Consider the following 17,616-nt stretch of genomic DNA (forward strand, 5'->3'; position numbering starts at 1 on the left):
TTTATGACGAAAGAATAATATTTAACATAATACAAAACACGTTGATATCACATTAATGAACATAGTTCATTTATTGTTTAGCATTTCCTTATCATTTTTAGCAACTAAATCAATTCAAATAAAACAAAATAGTATACTTTTGTTTCGTAAGTACACATAACAATAAAAAAACAATACGAAACAAGATGTGTTTCACAAACACTATGTCCCCCCATATATTTGACATTTGACCTTGAAGGATGACCATGACCTTTCACCACTCAAAATGTGCAGCCGCATGAGAAACACATGCATGCCGAATATCAAGTTGCTATCTTCAATATTGCAAAAGTTATGGCCAATGTTAAAGTTTGACGCAAACAAACAAACCAACAAACAGACAGGGAAAAACAATATGTCCACCAGTATAGACTGGGGGACATTAAAAGATCATGAACATATTAGCTGTTTTGCTTAATATGACAAAGACGCACCAGATTTTACAAAATATTGTCTTTTTTAAGTTACTTTGTCCTTAAACACAGCACAATACATAAAATCAGCTCTCCTCCATTGTTTGTGTTTATGACAATGTCATAAACACTGAATCACAGACTCGATGTTATCACTATGGAAACAAGGTCCCTTAAAACTAAACCACAACCTCAATATCGTTTCTGTCGAAACATGGTCCTTAAATCCGGAATCATAGTCCATTTTCAATACCTAATCACTATCTCGAAGACATTGACGTGGAAACAATGTCCCTAAAATATCACTATGGTAACGGCGTGATTAAAGCCAGACCCTAGTCTAAATGACATCACGATGATAACAAGGTCACTAAAGCCTGAGCATGGTCTTAATGAAATCAATATGCGAGAATATCACTAGAAGAAGCACATTTAAAATGACAACACTATGGTATCAGGCTCCATAGAACAGGAATCACATTTCATATGATATCACTAAGGCAACAAGATCACTAGAATTTATCGTCCTCGTCTATTTTTGGGCTGGCAGTCTCAGCTCGACTTGCAGCCCGTCTCTGCATCACCGCTTCCTTGTCCAGCAAGGCTCTCTCTGTGACCTGGGAAAAAAAGATAAACATGTTGTAAGGAACAGTTATCAAGCCTTTTGTAAATGGCATGCACAGAGTGAAATTATACATACATTTTTCCGGGGAAAAACACAAATTAAACTTACTGTTTTATCAAGTATCTTGTAATTTTCCACTTTGTCTGACAGCATGATTCGTTTAATGGTGCGTGGATGGTCCCTGATAAGCCCCGCCTTCCTCATTTCCATATCCACCTTACGTAGGAGTATCTTGCGTGCCGCCACACTCACATGCTGTACGTCGTCCATTAGCCAATCACTCGTGTTCACTCTTAGTTCACGTGGGACAATCTGATGATTTGGTCTGGAAACATTTCTGGATGTTCATAAGGTTGTTAATACCCAACATACTGCTTTGTGAAATATGTGAGACAGTTATGAAACTAATTGCTGTACTTTGACCTTCCACTTCTTACTATGACCTCGACTTTAAGGTTGCACGTTTGTGATTGTGCTCGACACAACAACATTTTATAGTGGTTAATTGTGTTACTTATTTTGAAATCTTCAAATTGTTAGGAAATATGAGAGCACATATTGTAATATAGAATTACGTTTGAGCAAAACTGTTTCAAATTTTTTGATTGCATACTAAAGCAAGAGAATAGACTGGCCCTTTTCGGATAATAAAGAGTTGTATTGCTACTTTTGACCCCAAGGAATTACCTTGATCTAAAAAGGTTCGTAGATTTATGTTGTTCTTTTATGCGTCAAACTGTCTCAACATACTAGGCGATTTTATTATGCCACGACAGCGCATTTACGTTGGAGACGCTGACATGATATTTTAAAGTGTTATCGGATACCCATCCGATAACAGTTTTAAGCTCCGCCCATCAATATCCGTTTAAAACTCCGCCCATATTTGGTTTACTCAATGATTTTTTAACGTTCCATTTTTTAGCCCCGCCCATTCTGAGAACTACTTTTTTGTAGGCGTGGTATGTCGCTTCTTTGATTTAAATGGAAACAAACAGCGATTCATATTTTATTCAGAAGTTAGAACATTAATAAACAATCAGTTGTTTTTTAAACAAAACTAACACTTTATTAAGTATATATCTATAGGGAAATATAAATTAAATGAGCATTAATCAATGGAAAAAAATTAAACAAATACAAATGTGCACCGCTAGCCTACCATTCATTGGCTGCAGATGAACACAATTTAAAACAGTAATGATAAACATTTAAAAAGTAACACAAATATACTTAACACGTTTTAAATAAAAATTTGATCAAGTTAAAGAAGAATTTATGACAAATATTCACTAAACATCTCGTCTAAGATTATATAAAAAAAAATTGACTAATACTTTACAAATGCTTTCCTTTTTTGTGTCATTCTTATAAAAAGCAAGGCAAACAGGTGAATAGCATACACAATGAATTAACATTGACAAAATAAAATAATTAATACTTGATTGAGATGCTTTGCTAATGCCTGCCATGCCTAATAATACATGACAATTTCAATTTTTAAGTGTCTGAAATCAAAATTTCAACAAAAAAAAATGATTCTATCTCCACAACCAAAGAGGAAATTTGTGTGGTCAACCTGAAAATAAAATAAAGATTCCTTTAGAAAAAAAAAACATCATCAAACATTCATTGCATAACTGCTTTAACCCTTTCAGTGCTGGAACCGAATTTTGAAGGCCTTTGCAAACAGTTTGGATCCAGATGAGACACCACAAAACGTGGCGTCTCATCTGGATCCAAACTGTTTGCTATTCTGATAGTAATCTTTGAAAAAAATGAACAAAATGCTTATTTTACAAATTCAGCAGACGACATTTTAGCAGACGACAAATTTCCCAGCATGCAAAGGGTTAAAAATAAAAATCCAGATATATAATTTGTATTAAAATTGAAACTTTATAAATATAGTGACATATAGATTTATAACATGTTCAGATAAAACAATTACATAAATACTCTCAAAAATAAATTTGTCGACAAAAAAGTATTACCTTTCCCACAAATTAATTAGATGGGTTGATGTGAAGCTGTGCCGGGATGCAGTTGGGGGGGGGGGGGGGAATATCTCGAGTTGGTTGAGAGGCAGAGAAGACTCGGACAAGTGCAACTGACGAGGGTAGAACTGTGCCGCCAAGAATTTTGGTAGATATCATCACCCATGGAATGTGTGGTCGCAACTTTCTGCCATTAAAAGAAAAACATTTCATATTATAATAAAATAAAACAAATCCAACAGGAGATGACATTTCAAAATAGAGTGTTTTAATAACATTTTTATGGCACAACTTGAACAAATTACAACTTTAATAGACACAATATTATTAATACAAAATGAAAATGTATAAACTCCACTTTATATAAAAATAATTAAGAATTTCTTTTAACTTAAAATATTTTTATTATGGACTCGGGGCATTTTTTGCTTATTAAGGGAATATGTGTTTGTTTTCCTAATTTGAGAAATTTGCGACTCAAATTTTCACAATTTAAAGAAGTTCGGGACTCAAATTTTCACAATTTAAAAAAAGTTTGCAACTCATTTTTTCACAATGTTGATCTGTGGGCGACACAATTTTGAACAGTTTTCGACACATGTTTTCAAAAAAGTTGCACAGCGCGCAACTCATTTGTTCACAGTTTTCAACAGTGATTTTTTTTATGAACAGTGCGTGACTCAATTTGTTCACAATTTTGAACAGTGTGCAACTCATTTTTTAAAATTGTGAACAGTGCGCGACTCATTTTTCCACCATGTTGAATAAACAGTGCGCGACTCCTTTTTTTCCCAAATTTTGAACAGTGCGCGACTCATTTTTACAAATTTTGAACAATGCGCAACTCATGTGTTTTCACAATTTGAAGAGTTTCTGACTTATTTTTTTGTAATTTTGAATGAACAGTGCCCCACAAAATTGTCCCCCATTTTTGAACAGTGCACAAATGATTATTCCAAATTTTGTACAGCGTGTGACATGATTTTTTCACAATTTTGAACAGTGCGCAACTCATTTTTCCACAATTTTGAATGAACAGTGCATGACATATTTTTTTGCAAAAATTTGAACAGTGAGCAACTCATTTTACAAATTTTGTACAGCGCGTGACTCATTTTTTCAAAATTTAATTTATGAAAAGTGTGCGACTCATTTTTCCACAATTTTGAAATCATAATGAACAGTGGGCAACTAATGTTTCCCACAATTTTGAACAGTGCGCGACTCATTTTTTCAAATTTTGGTACAGTGCGTGTCTCATTTTTTCACAATTTCCAACAGTGCGCAACTCATTTTTCCACAATTTTGAATAAACATTTTGCGACAGTAGAACAACTGGCACTGATCATTGGTTCATCAGCATGAGAATGGGTGTAAAAAAATGGCATAAATAATGAAACATGTGTGCTTAAGCATGCATACATAACAATGAAACTTACCAACCACTCGGCCAGGAAACATATGGTGCAGAAGCTGCGGGATTCAATCATTCAGCATGCTCTCCCACTGATATTATGCAGATCAGTGGTCAAACTGGCAGTCAACTTATGTTGGGATTTCCCAATTGTGAAAATAACCTCAGCAATCTCCAAACACAAACATATATTGACTACATTTATTGTCAGTCAAACAGCAATTAATCCATCATGTCACCCTGACAGTCTCAAAACACGATGCAAAACCAAAGCATCTTCGTTTCGTCTAACACACAGCTGGTAACGTCGCTGAATATTGCACAAAAGCAGCTTCATTATTTAGTTCCAGCGACTCGAAATACACGTTCCCCACCCACTTTGATTTCGCACGTGAAGGCCTGTTTTTTGGGGAAAACTGTGAACATCTCACAACTAAACGTATATTACGGAGATGGACAAGTTGAAAAATAAATCACTCTTATCACTTCCAAATTGCACACTACGTTAAAATCCCGTTCCATTTGATTATTGTATTTATTGTTTGAAATTTTCACTCTACACATTCGCTTTGAAAATAGCGGTTGGTGTGTACTCTTGGAAGTACATGTCGAATGTGTTATTGTAAAAAATATTGGTATTGTGTTTTTAGTGCAGAAATTGTTCTTTTAAGTTTCGATTTCTCGCTTTAGTTTTTGTATTATGTGCGTTTAAATTTGATTGATTGTTGCTTACTTTCGAACTATTTTTTTATGTGTACATATATATGCATAGACGCTAGCGGATGTAATCAGGTTGCTACTAATTTGCATATTTATCAATGCATTTAGCGGTTGTTTGTTTTTGTAAATATTTTCTTATTTACTTTAAAATGTGGCATAATAAATAGAATATATGGTTGGTGACTTTTGATATCATGTGATATAAGACTCGTCCGATATGGCGTGTGAAAAGGCTCGGCAAGCCTCGCCTTTTCCTACGCCATATCAGACTCGTCTTATATCACATGATATCAAAAGTCACCAACCATATATTCTCTATATATTTATTTTTTGGTGTTTTGCATAATATGCCGATTAGCTTTAGAATAGACAGACGGACAACTGGACTGACTGATGGACAGTACGATTCCTATTGTTATCAAGTTTAAGAGCGGTCTATTTTATTTTCTTATTTTCACATCATTGACCTTCACTCAAACCTTTCCAAGCTAAATCAGAGTTATGCTATAAGGTAAATAAAAATATATGTTTGCATGTATTTCAATTTATTGAACTGTTTTTGAGCACACATTTTGTATTATTTTCTGTTACACTTGCAATCCAACTTAACCCATTATGAATGCCATCCAAAGTAAATAACTGTTTATGGTATCTTAATAGTAATATTTATTCTTAATTCAAATAATGGAAATTCCAAATGTCCACCCACTGCATTATGTTTTCTCTTTGTCATTATATGACCTTAAAGACTGAAGCCAGTCATGAGTCCATTATTATATGGCTTTCGTTGTATGTGTGTATATTGTTGAAAATATATTCTTATCTATTATAAAATTGTACATTAAGTATTTTTGTTGGTATGTGTAATTTAAATACAAACAAAAGTTCAGCAAAAACATAATTATAGAGATATTTGCTTTCATCATAATTCGGAGTCATAGATTATGATGCTGGTTCTTTCAATTGCATTTTAATAACTGGTAATTATACAAAAAAAGTATTTATAATTATGCTCATTTATTAAGATAAATTTCATTTTGATTATTGAAACGTGTGTAATATTCAGTGCATGTATTATGATGGTAATATGCTGTGTGTTTGGTCTTGTATTACTTAAGTGAAAGGTGATTGTAATAGCTTTAAAAGATTTGCTGTTATGTTCATATAAATTGCATTTTTAGAATTTGTTATTGCATTATCTTGACATATTATTTTAAATTGATTTTTGATGACTGATGATTGTATTATCAGCCTTGAATTTTATGCCCCCCTTCGAAGAAGAGGGGGTATATTGCTTTGCACATGTCGGTCTGTCGGTCGGTTTGTCCACCAGGTGGTTTCCGGATGATAACTCAAGAACGCTTGGGCCTAGGATCATGAAACTTCATAGGTACATTGATCATGACTCGCAGATGACCCGTATTGATTTTGAGGTCAATAGGTCAAAGGTCAAGGTCACAGTGACCCGAAATAGAAAAATGGTTTAGGATGATAACTCAAGAGCACTTAGGCCTAGGATCATGAAACTTGATAGGTAGATTGATCATGACTCGCAGATGACCCCTATTGATTTTCAGGTCACTAGGTCAAAGGTCAAGGTCACAGTGACCCGAAATAGTAAAATGGTTTCCGGATGATAACTCAAGAACGCTTATGCTTAGGATCATGAAACTTCATAGGTACATTGATCATGACTGGCAGATGACCCCTATTGATTTTCAGGTCACTAGGTCAAAAGTCAAGGTCACAGTGACAAAAAACATATTCACACAATGGCTGTCACTACAACGAAGAGCCCATATGGGGGGCATGCATGTTTTACAAACAGCCCTTGTTATAAAAACAAGTGGAATGGCTTATACTACTCAAAATTTATGGTTTTGGTGATGTAGTTTGTAGCATTTACCGGTAATTCAGTTATATGTTTTTTGTATAATGATTACCTGTACTTAAAGTATTGATGAATATATTGATGATTTTTTTTTACACAAAAAGAATGATAATACATAACTATTAAAACAAAACGTGAACATTTGGACTTTCCATGGTAACAGCTCCTATCACATTTAATGTGTTAATTCCATAAAAAGTAAATTATCTTTAATTTTGTAACTTTTATGATGAATCAATTTGTGAAATTGTTTTAACCAATAAATGTTGTTATGCTGTATTTTCATTTGCAATACATGCTTTTGCAAGTTCAGCAAAACTCAAATAACGTGACTGTATACAATAACTTATTTAGTATTATTAATATCAATGTCGAAAGTCAAAAAATTCATATAATAAATATGCTGTCTTAAGATGAATGATCTAAGGCGAAAGTCACCGAAAAAATTTTGGAAAATATTTAAATCGCGAAAACAATCAGCAACCGAAGATGATATTTCAAATGAAGAATTTAAAAACTATTTTAATACACTCATGTCTGGTGGCGACACGCAAACAAATGATGATTATTCAAACTTTATTAGCCAGTTTGATAATGACCAAGATATTGGATCGACATTTGAATGCCTAGATAGCCCAATCTTGGACACTGAAATTTTAAAAGCAATTAAGAAACTTGGTGTTAATAAATCATCATCGATTGACAATGTTCTGTATGAATATTTTAAGGTATGCGCACCACAAATAGTCCGCCCGCTTAACACATTTTTTAATCACATACTGAACTCAAAGTCATTTCCCCGTGCTTGGGCCTCGGGCATGATTATCCCCATTCATAAAAAAGGTGACCAATCCGACCCAAATAATTATAGGGGTATTACACTAACAAACTGGATTTCTAAATTGTTCACTATAGTATTGAACGAGCGACTTAAATTATGGGCTAACGAAAATTCCGTTTAAACGGACGCTCAATTTGGATTTAAAAACAATTATGGCTGTATAGACTCAGTGTTTGTTTTAAACTCGCTGATACAGAGACAAATATGTAATAAGAAAAAATTGTATTGCTGTTTTGTAGATTATCGTAAAGCATATGACTGCATAGATAGGAATAGACTGTGGTTCAAACCAATACATTTAGGAATCAACGGAAAATTATTATCCGTGCTCCGTTCTATGTACAGTGAAGTTAAACTTTGTGTAAAACATTTAGGAACATGGTCAAATTTTTTCAATAGCAACATTGGACTATTCCAGGGGGAGATCACCTCTCCGATCTGCTTTTCTTTCTTTCTAAATGATATTGAGATGCACTTACAGGAATTTATAGATGCAGGTATAAATATTGACCAAATCGCTATTTTTTTATTACTATTCGCTGACGACGCAGTGCTCGTATCTGAATCCAAAGATGGACTGCAAAATTCTCTCAATAGTCTTTATTCATATTGTCAAAAATGTAATTTTACAGTAAACGTCGAAAAAACTAAAGTGATGATCTTTCGAAAAGGGGGGTGGGTAGGTGCTACCGATAAATGGTTTTATGATAATCAAGAGGTAGAAATTGTTAACTCCTTCATTTACTTAGGGGTTGTGTTTACCAGCTGCGGGTCATTCGCTCTAGCAATGAAATCACTTGCGGGGAAAGGATTGCGATCTTTACATGAGCTTATGTCTTTAATTAACAATAACAAAGTACCAATAAATATAATGTTTAACCTATTTGACGCGTATGTCCTATCAGTATTAAATTACTGCTCGGAAGTTTGGGGTTACGATCAAGGTGAAACTTTAGAAAGAGTACACAAAAAGTTTTGTAAATGAGTCCTTAATGTAAAACCCTCTACAAATACTCTTGCATTGTATAGCGAACTGGGTAGATTTCCACTGTACAACATGTATATCGAAAGATACATGAGATTTGTTAAATACTTTTTAAAGATACACACAGTCAAACAAGAAAATTGTATTTTAAATACCGTTTTAAACGAACAATTAAATAACATAAATGCTAACAATTTTCGTTCAAACTGGGCATCAAAAGTGCGTCTGATACTTCAATCAACCGGCTTACATGAACTATGGATGTATCCGAACTCTGTTAAAATAGAAACATTCATCCCAAAGCTAAGAGTCCGACTTCGCGATATCTATATTAGCGACTGGCGATCAGGACTAGAAAACTCAACGTCTCTAGATGTATATAGAGAAATAAAACTTAATTTTGAAAAGTCAGCATATATTAGCCAGTTGGAAAATCCAAAATACAGAAATGTATTGGCCAAATTATATGTATCATCCCACAAATTAAATATATTGAAATCGGCCGTCATAATAATGTGCCTAGACAAAATAGAAAATGCACCCTCTGTAACCTAAATGATATAGAAGACGAGTTTCATTTTGTCCTAAAGTGCCCAATATGTATCCATATTCGGAAAGAATATATTTCAAAATATTTCTATGCTCACACGAGTATGCTTAAATATGTTCTACTTATGCAAAGCGAAAATAAAACTTCTTTAAAAAAGCTAGCAACATACTGCCAAAAAGCTTTCCAACTAAGAGAAACGTTAATATCTACAGTTTAATTATAAAATCGGTGATTTACACATCACTCAAAGTTTTCATACACCCAAATCGTTTTGAATATTCAGGTTTATGTATGCTTTTTGCTGTATGTGTTTTTATTTGCTTTTCAAATATTTAATGTATTGTATAATTGGTATGAAAGTAAGTTTGACGCATACAAACCCTTGGATCATGTTTGTGTATTTTTTGTGCTGCTTCTCCTTTTATTTATTTTTTAAATACTTAATGTATTGTATAATTGTTACGAAAGTAATCTTGCAGCATACATACCCCTGTATCATGTTTTTGTATGTTTGTGTGCTGTTTGTATTTTTATTTGTTTATCAAATATTTAAAGTTTTGTGTAACTGCTATGAAAGTAATTTTGTCGCATACATACTCCTAGATCATCTATATTTCTTTTTTCGCATAGATGGTCGACGCTGGGGTATGATACAATTTAAATTAAATTGACTAGTGTATATAGATGGAGATTTTACTTTTAAAACTAAGATTGCCCTCTTACTGATACTGTTTTAATATTTACTAAGGAGCAATATCCCTATAAACCAACTGTAGTTTCGTTTTTCGTATAGATGGTCAACAAAGGGGAAAGAAATATTATCAACACTTATACATTACTTAACTACAAGTAAGCGTAACACACTTCGACATATGCTTTTCATTACAAACAGCTTTAAAGTTATCAGCATTTCTATCCGATAAGTATAAATTTCATTTAACTACGAATGAAAAATAACATTCAAATATAAAGTTGGATTATGCGGTTATATATGCCCATCATACGAATTCATATTCATGTATTTTTCCTTGTTAAAAAGACTCAAATGTTTAAATGCATACAAAAAAAACGAGTAATATCTTCCATATGAAGATTTAAACAATAATTCTATTCACTAGTGCAACTTGTTGCAGAATAATACAATTAGTGCTGCAAGTATTAAATTACGTTTGAAATTATGTTATAACATTCTCACGAAAACACATTGACATGTTTACTCCTTATATTGTAAATTGATCTTTCTTCGAAATGAGTATATTTTTGTTTGTATTTACTTCATGCTGTTATTGTATACGATTGTAAATGACGATGAGCTTGTAATGATTAAGTCTGAATAAACGATTCTGATTCTGATATTATTCACTTACATTGTGGTATACGTCTTCCACATAGCCCGTCTGTCTACATAATTGTTTTTGTCTGTGAACGTGACTATGTACATCTTGGACATTTTCTGAAATACAATTTATAACTTATTGTTATTTAATGTTTAAAAAAAAATGTTTATAGAAGTTCCTGTATCTACATCATAAACATTGAATCTCAACAAAAACTCGATTGTGTCCAAGGCACTGATAAGTCAAAACATGTATCAACACATACAAATAAACCAGTTAGTAAAATATTTTTTTCTTAATTAAAACATCATCTTTAAACATGTTTATACTTCATACTTACTAGCACATTACAAAAGGCATAAATATACTTAAATTAGTTGAGCCAAAATTCCTCCCTTTAAAATCCCATAGAACTACCGGTGTAACCATTCAGCTGTAAATGTATGAGTGAAAATGACCAGTTCAAGAGCGGTAAAGTACACAACATTTCAGGACGTACCTATATAAACAGGTACAATTGTGCAAACAAGCCGACAAACGTAGTTATAGAGCCACAGACAAGTGCAATGCCTTATGCCCCAAACTTTGTAGGTGTGTAAACAAACTAATTCTCAAACCTTAGTTCCAACATTTGGCTATTCAGATACCCATAAGAATTTCTACATAAATTAACATATTGGTAGATTTGTTTCAAATCTTCAGGATTCTTAATACTGCAAATAATGAGGGGCATATACAAGATTATGCAAAATTCAGTAAACTCATTTGTTGTTATTTATTGTACAAGTTAAATGTTGGTAAGAATTACCCTTGCAAACAGGACCAGGTGTATTCGGCCTTCAAAGCTGACCACTGTACAGTCAGTGGATAGGGGAAGATCTCGATGGGTCTCATCAATAATACAGCCGTTGAAGCGATCTGTATATATAAAATACATGTGTGTCCATACCTGATGTCATACAGCCATGATAATAAAATATTTATAATGGAAAGTTACACGCATACTTGCAATACATCAATCAACCCATGGATATGTAAACATAAATTAAGAAGCTTGAAATAGATTTTGTTCATATTTTATTTTTTTAATGTTTAAAAAAATAAAACTTAACTACATCAAATTGTTTTGCATTTCATTAGAAAACCCTACATGACAGTTATTTATATTTTGATTATTGTATCCAACCAAAAGGATATAGCACATCGGAGACTGTCAAATCATGCCCTGACTATTGATATCCTAGGAAATTTAAATATTTTTTCTCTTTGAGTATTTATATGTTGGTTTAAAGGTGGTATGGATTTGTTTAGTTTATAAATAAAGCTGAACAAGTAAAACACCTGTTACAATCATTTCAGTAAAACAGTTAAATTTACAAACCCACAATGAGCTATATTACAACCTACCCCATACGCCCTTTTGTTTCTTACTCTCCATTGCATCATTATCATCATAGTTTGTAAGTTTCAAACCTTTCCTAAGACAGTGTCTGCACCTAAAAATGAATAAACTAAACCACAGTTCACTACATTCAGCCAAGCCCCACCCACCAGTGTCTTCCTCTTCATCCTCCTGCTCATCATCAGCACTTGGTAATGGACCTTTCCTGACAACAGTCTGCCCCGAAAATAGTGATATACAGCGAATGCGATTGTTGAACACGATGAATATATAGTCAGAGCCTGAAGTTCCCAACACTCGAGTCACCTGAACAGAAAAGCATACATATTGCCATGTTAGTTTCATAACCAAATATCATCAGGAAACAAGAAATGTGCTTGACAAAAACACGATGCACCCTATTGCGCCGCTTTGAAGCCATATATTAGACCTTTGACCTTGAAGCATGATCTTGACCTTTCACCACTCAAAATGTGCAGCTCCATGAGATGCACATGCATGCCAAATATCAAGTTGCTTAATATATATCTTCAATAATGCAAAAGTTATTGCAAACTTTAACAAAGTTTTGGAAAACACACAATGAATGATTGAATGAATGAATGACAGACAGACAGGCCAAAAACAATATACCCCCGATCTTTCGATCCGGGGGCATAAAAATATAGTAATGTACTTTGTAATGTACTTAGTAATGTACTATGTTATCAATATACCCCCGATCTTTCGATCCGGGGGCATAAAATATAGTAATGTACTTAGTAATGTACTATGTTATCAACAGATCATTTTTCATAATAAGTCAAAATTAAATCAAGGTTCGATAAGTTAATATGGATTTATTTGGAATGGTAGTAAGAAACAAATGTGTAAGTACTGAAGTGATGTTGAAAGGAGAGTTGGCAAAAATTTTAAAATCCTTTTAACCTGTTACTGAGGTTCAAAAACACAGGATAATCACTACGTATATCCCAAATCTAACAAGAGTGCCAAACTGTCACAAGATACGCCCGTTCGAAGGTTTTGGACACCATGCTCAATGCTTGAAATGCACTAAGTGACCTCAAGACCTAGTTATTGACCCGGCATGACCCATATTTGAACTTGACGTAGATATCATTTAGATGTAACATCTGACTAAATTTTGGTGAAGATCAGATGAAAACCAATTCAATTAGAGAGCGGACACCATGCTAAATGCTTGAAATGCACCATGTGAACTCGTGACCTCGTTTTTGTCCCGGCATGACCCATATTCGAACTTGACCTACATATCATCTAGACACAACTTCTGACCAAATTAGGTGAAGATCAGATGAAAACTACTTCAATTAGAGAGCGGACACCATGCTAAATGCTTGAAATGCAATAAGTAACCTCGTGACCTAGTTTTTAACCTGGTATGACCCATATTTGAACTTGACCTACATATCATCTAGACACAACTTCTGACCAAATTTGGTGAAGATCGGGTGAAAACTACTTAAATTAGAGAGCGGACACCATGCTTAATCCTTAAAATGCACTAAGTGACCCTGTGACCTAGTTTTTGAACCAGCATGACCCATATTCGAACTTGACCTAGATATTGTCTAGACACGACTTCTGACCAAGTTTGGTGAAGATCCGATGAAAACAATTTGAATTAGAGAGCGGACACTGCTGTGGACGCCGCCTGTCACCCGCTGCCCGCCCGCCCGCCAATGGTGAAACTATTATACGTCCCGTTTTTAAAAAACGGGCGTATAAAAATTGATTTTAGGTTGATGACAATGATAAACAGTTGCCTTTCTATAGTACCCATGCACAGTGAAAAACTCATGTACCTGTGAAAATCATGATTAGATTGAAGGAAAAATGAAACTTACCAATAAACATGTTGTTAAAAATAACTCGTTTCAAAAATTGCGAAAAAAATAAACCCGATGAAAATATCGCAAAATAAAACTGGATAAAAATATTGCATAAAAATATTGCATGTGTTAATCGGTTGCATGTCTCCAATCAGACCTGACTGATATATAATCTATATACTACCGCTGACCAAGTTTGGTGAATTCAACTTGAAATAGAGCTTTATCACTGAATGTGACTTATACCCCCATACCACTTTGACGCAGGATAAAAAGTTGTTTAAAAGTTTCGGATGAATACAATTTGAATTAGAGTCCGGACAAAGTGGCGCCGTTGAAAATGCACTAATTGACCCTATGACCTAGTTCTTGACCCGACATGACCCATATTCGAACTTGACCTAGATATCAACTAGATGCAACTACTGACCAAGTTTGGTAAAGATCGGATGAATACAATTTGAATAAGAGTCCGGACAAAGTGGCGCTGTTGAAAATAAACTAATTGACCCTATGACCTAGTTTTTTACCTGGCATGACCCATATTCGAACTTGGCCTAGATATCAACTAGATGCAACTACTGACCAAGTTTGGTGAAGATAAGATTTATACAATTTGAATTAGAGTCCGGACAAAGTAAAATGCACTAATTGACCCTTTGACCTAGTTTTTGACCCAGCATGACCCATATTCGGACTTGACCTAGATATCAACTAGATGCAACTACTGACCAAGTTTGGTGAAGATCGGATGAATACAATTTGAATTAGAGTCCGGACAAAGTGGCGCCGTTGAAAATGCACTAATTGACCCTATGACCTAGTTTTTGACCCGGCATGACCCATATTCGAACTTGGCCTATATATCAACTAGATGCAACTGCTGACCAAGTTTGGTGAAGATCGGATGAATACAATTTGAAATAGAGTCCGGACAAAGTGGCCCCCTTGAAAATGCACTTATTGACCCTATGACCTAGTTTTTGACCCGGCATGACCCATATTCGAACTTGGCCTAGATATCAACTAGATGCAACTGCTGACCAAGTTTGGTGAAGATCGGATGAATACAATTTGAATTAGAGTCCGGACAAAGTGGCGCCGTTGAAAATGCACTAATTGACCCTATGACCTAGTTTTTGACCTGGCATGACCCATATTCGAACTTGGCCTATATATCAACTAGATGCAACTGCTGACCAAGTTTGGTGAAGATCGGATGAATACAATTTGAAATAGAGTCCGGACAAAGTGGCCCCTTTGAAAATGCACTTATTGACCCTATGACCTAGTTTTTGACCCGGCATGACCCATATTCGAACTTGGCCTAGATATCAACTAGATGCAACTGCTGACCAAGTTTGGTGAAGATCGGATGAATACAATTTGAATTAGAGTCCGGACAAAGTGATGCCTTCCGCCCGCCGCCCGCCGCCCGCCCGCCGCCCGCCCGCCCGCCAAGGGGTTTCACATAATACGTCCCGTATTTTATACGGGCGTACAAAAATTATCAAAGAATACAAATACATGTATTGAAACAGCAAACTAATTTAGTGTCAAAGAACAAACCATTTGGTACATTTCTTGAAAATTAGGGAATTGATTAGGTGTTTGTATGAAAAAATACCTTAACATTCCAAATAGTTGGGAAATCTCTTTCAGCATTTAAATAATATATTTAATGTGTCACTTGTAAAACTGTGAAACATAATTTGCGGAATGGAAAACTTTCAAAAAGGTAAGCTTTCAAGTAGCAAGTAAGCGGAGTAGCATAAGTACAGGTTGGCATAGGTACCAGAAGGCATAAATTCGATTTTGTCTAAAATATTATAAGGGCATGTGGCCTGGGGGGCATACGTCCCATATATTGTGACTGCCATTTGAATAAACCCAAACTTTTAAAGTTTTAAACTGCATGTTAAACAGATCTGAATTTAAATAATTGAACTACAAGAATATCTTATTTTCCTCAACGTTTTTTAACTACTCATTGAACTGACCGAAAATTTTACTACATGAATATTCCATTTTCATCAAGAGTTGAACAACTCATATTGCACAAAATTATCCACAGGAATTTCCCATTTCAAACAATGGCTATTATGACTGCCGAAGTTGCTGCAAGGCAAGGTGAGATGAACACTCACATCACATGATATGATGGTCTTTGTCATCATGGTGTTGTACTCCTGCACGGACACTGGCAGCTCTTTCCTGAAGTCACGCAGTGTCATCTCTCTCAGATCCACAATGAACACTGTGAAATTTGGGCCTGAAATGTTGTTATCAAATTAAAAAGAACGGACTTTGCTCTTCCATTTATTAGAGTATACGTTATTTGGACCTTAACTAATTCCTTGGTACACACACATTTTCTGTTATTTGCACCTAGCTCAAATGAATATTTGCAAACAGACTCAAATAGGCTGTATGATGTGGTTATGGTGTCTGCCTATCAATCAGGAGGTCGTGGGTTCGAGCCCCAATAGTTCCAGGAAACGGACTGGAGAGCGTTTCAAATAAGGCTTTCGATGCAATTGAGCTAAAATAAAATAGGTTTAAACTAAACTGGCTCAAGATTAAGGTGATTAGTATTCACCTGAAAATACAAAACCCTCAATTAACCGATGGCTATATAATTTAGCTTTTTTAAATCAAAACCTTTTTTTGAAGTTTTGGTTACAGCAAAGAAAAGCTAAGAATTGCAGATGTTTATTCGAAACGATATATTTTCTGCTGCTCAACCTATTCCAATCACGTCTCTGACCTTGAGGTGGGTATGCATTGAACAACAAGATGACAGTCAGCTCTGTACTGGTGGGAGAACCTACCACTCGAACAATACGTGAACAGCGCACCTATTGATGAAAGAATTACACTAATTTAATTAGGTGAACAGATAAAATATTTGGATTTAAAATGTAAATGGGTAATAAAAAACCTTTGAGGAACTGTACAAATTATTAGCATTGTAATTTCTACAACTGTTGGAACATATTAGCATCTCATAATTCTTATATAATCAGCATTTTCTATCAAGTGATGATTTCAACAACATGAAAGAATAGTAACTTCAAAGAAGATTACCCTAATGTCCTGGGGTTCTCATCTAATGCACAATGGAACTGAACTGTTATGAATAAGTATCATTTGGATTAAGCCAAAAAGTGGTCGGAATAATGCAAAACAAAATCAAATGGGCATAATATATTGAAAGAGATGGCATGATCATAAATTCAGTATTTCAAGCTATTTGTTTCTTAGATGAAACACACTTTTCTAAAGTACGATGGCAAGTGTAAAACGTTTAAAATCAATAAAATTAGTTCCTTAAATTTTCTATTAAATTGTTGAAATTAGAACAAAGTTATAGACCCTGTGCTGGTAATTTCTTAATGAGATTTTCTTGGATTGGCATTTAATTGAATTGTGGTTAATATGGGGATATTGAATGTCAGATCGATTACACTTTTTGTTAAGTAAGGGACTGATTCAATAAGCTCTTGTCAGAAATAATAACCCACATAGAATTCTCAAAAAGTCACATGT

General features: G+C 34.3%; 1 long non-coding RNA gene across 1 annotated transcript; it reads right to left on the reverse strand.

The window, feature by feature from the left end:
* Window positions 1-2,073: 2,073 nt before the first annotated feature.
* On the reverse strand, window positions 2,074-5,226 carry LOC127833525 (uncharacterized). The gene is made up of 3 exons (XR_008027457.1): window positions 4,514-5,226; window positions 3,072-3,261; window positions 2,074-2,656 (listed from the first exon to the last, which is right to left on the reverse strand). It is a non-coding gene; the product is annotated as an uncharacterized LOC127833525 (long non-coding RNA).
* Window positions 5,227-17,616: the final 12,390 nt, after the last annotated feature.

The sequence above is a fragment of the Dreissena polymorpha genome, chromosome 6, assembly GCF_020536995.1.
Source record: "Dreissena polymorpha isolate Duluth1 chromosome 6, UMN_Dpol_1.0, whole genome shotgun sequence".
In the NCBI taxonomy this organism is placed as follows: domain Eukaryota; kingdom Metazoa; phylum Mollusca; class Bivalvia; order Myida; family Dreissenidae; genus Dreissena; species Dreissena polymorpha.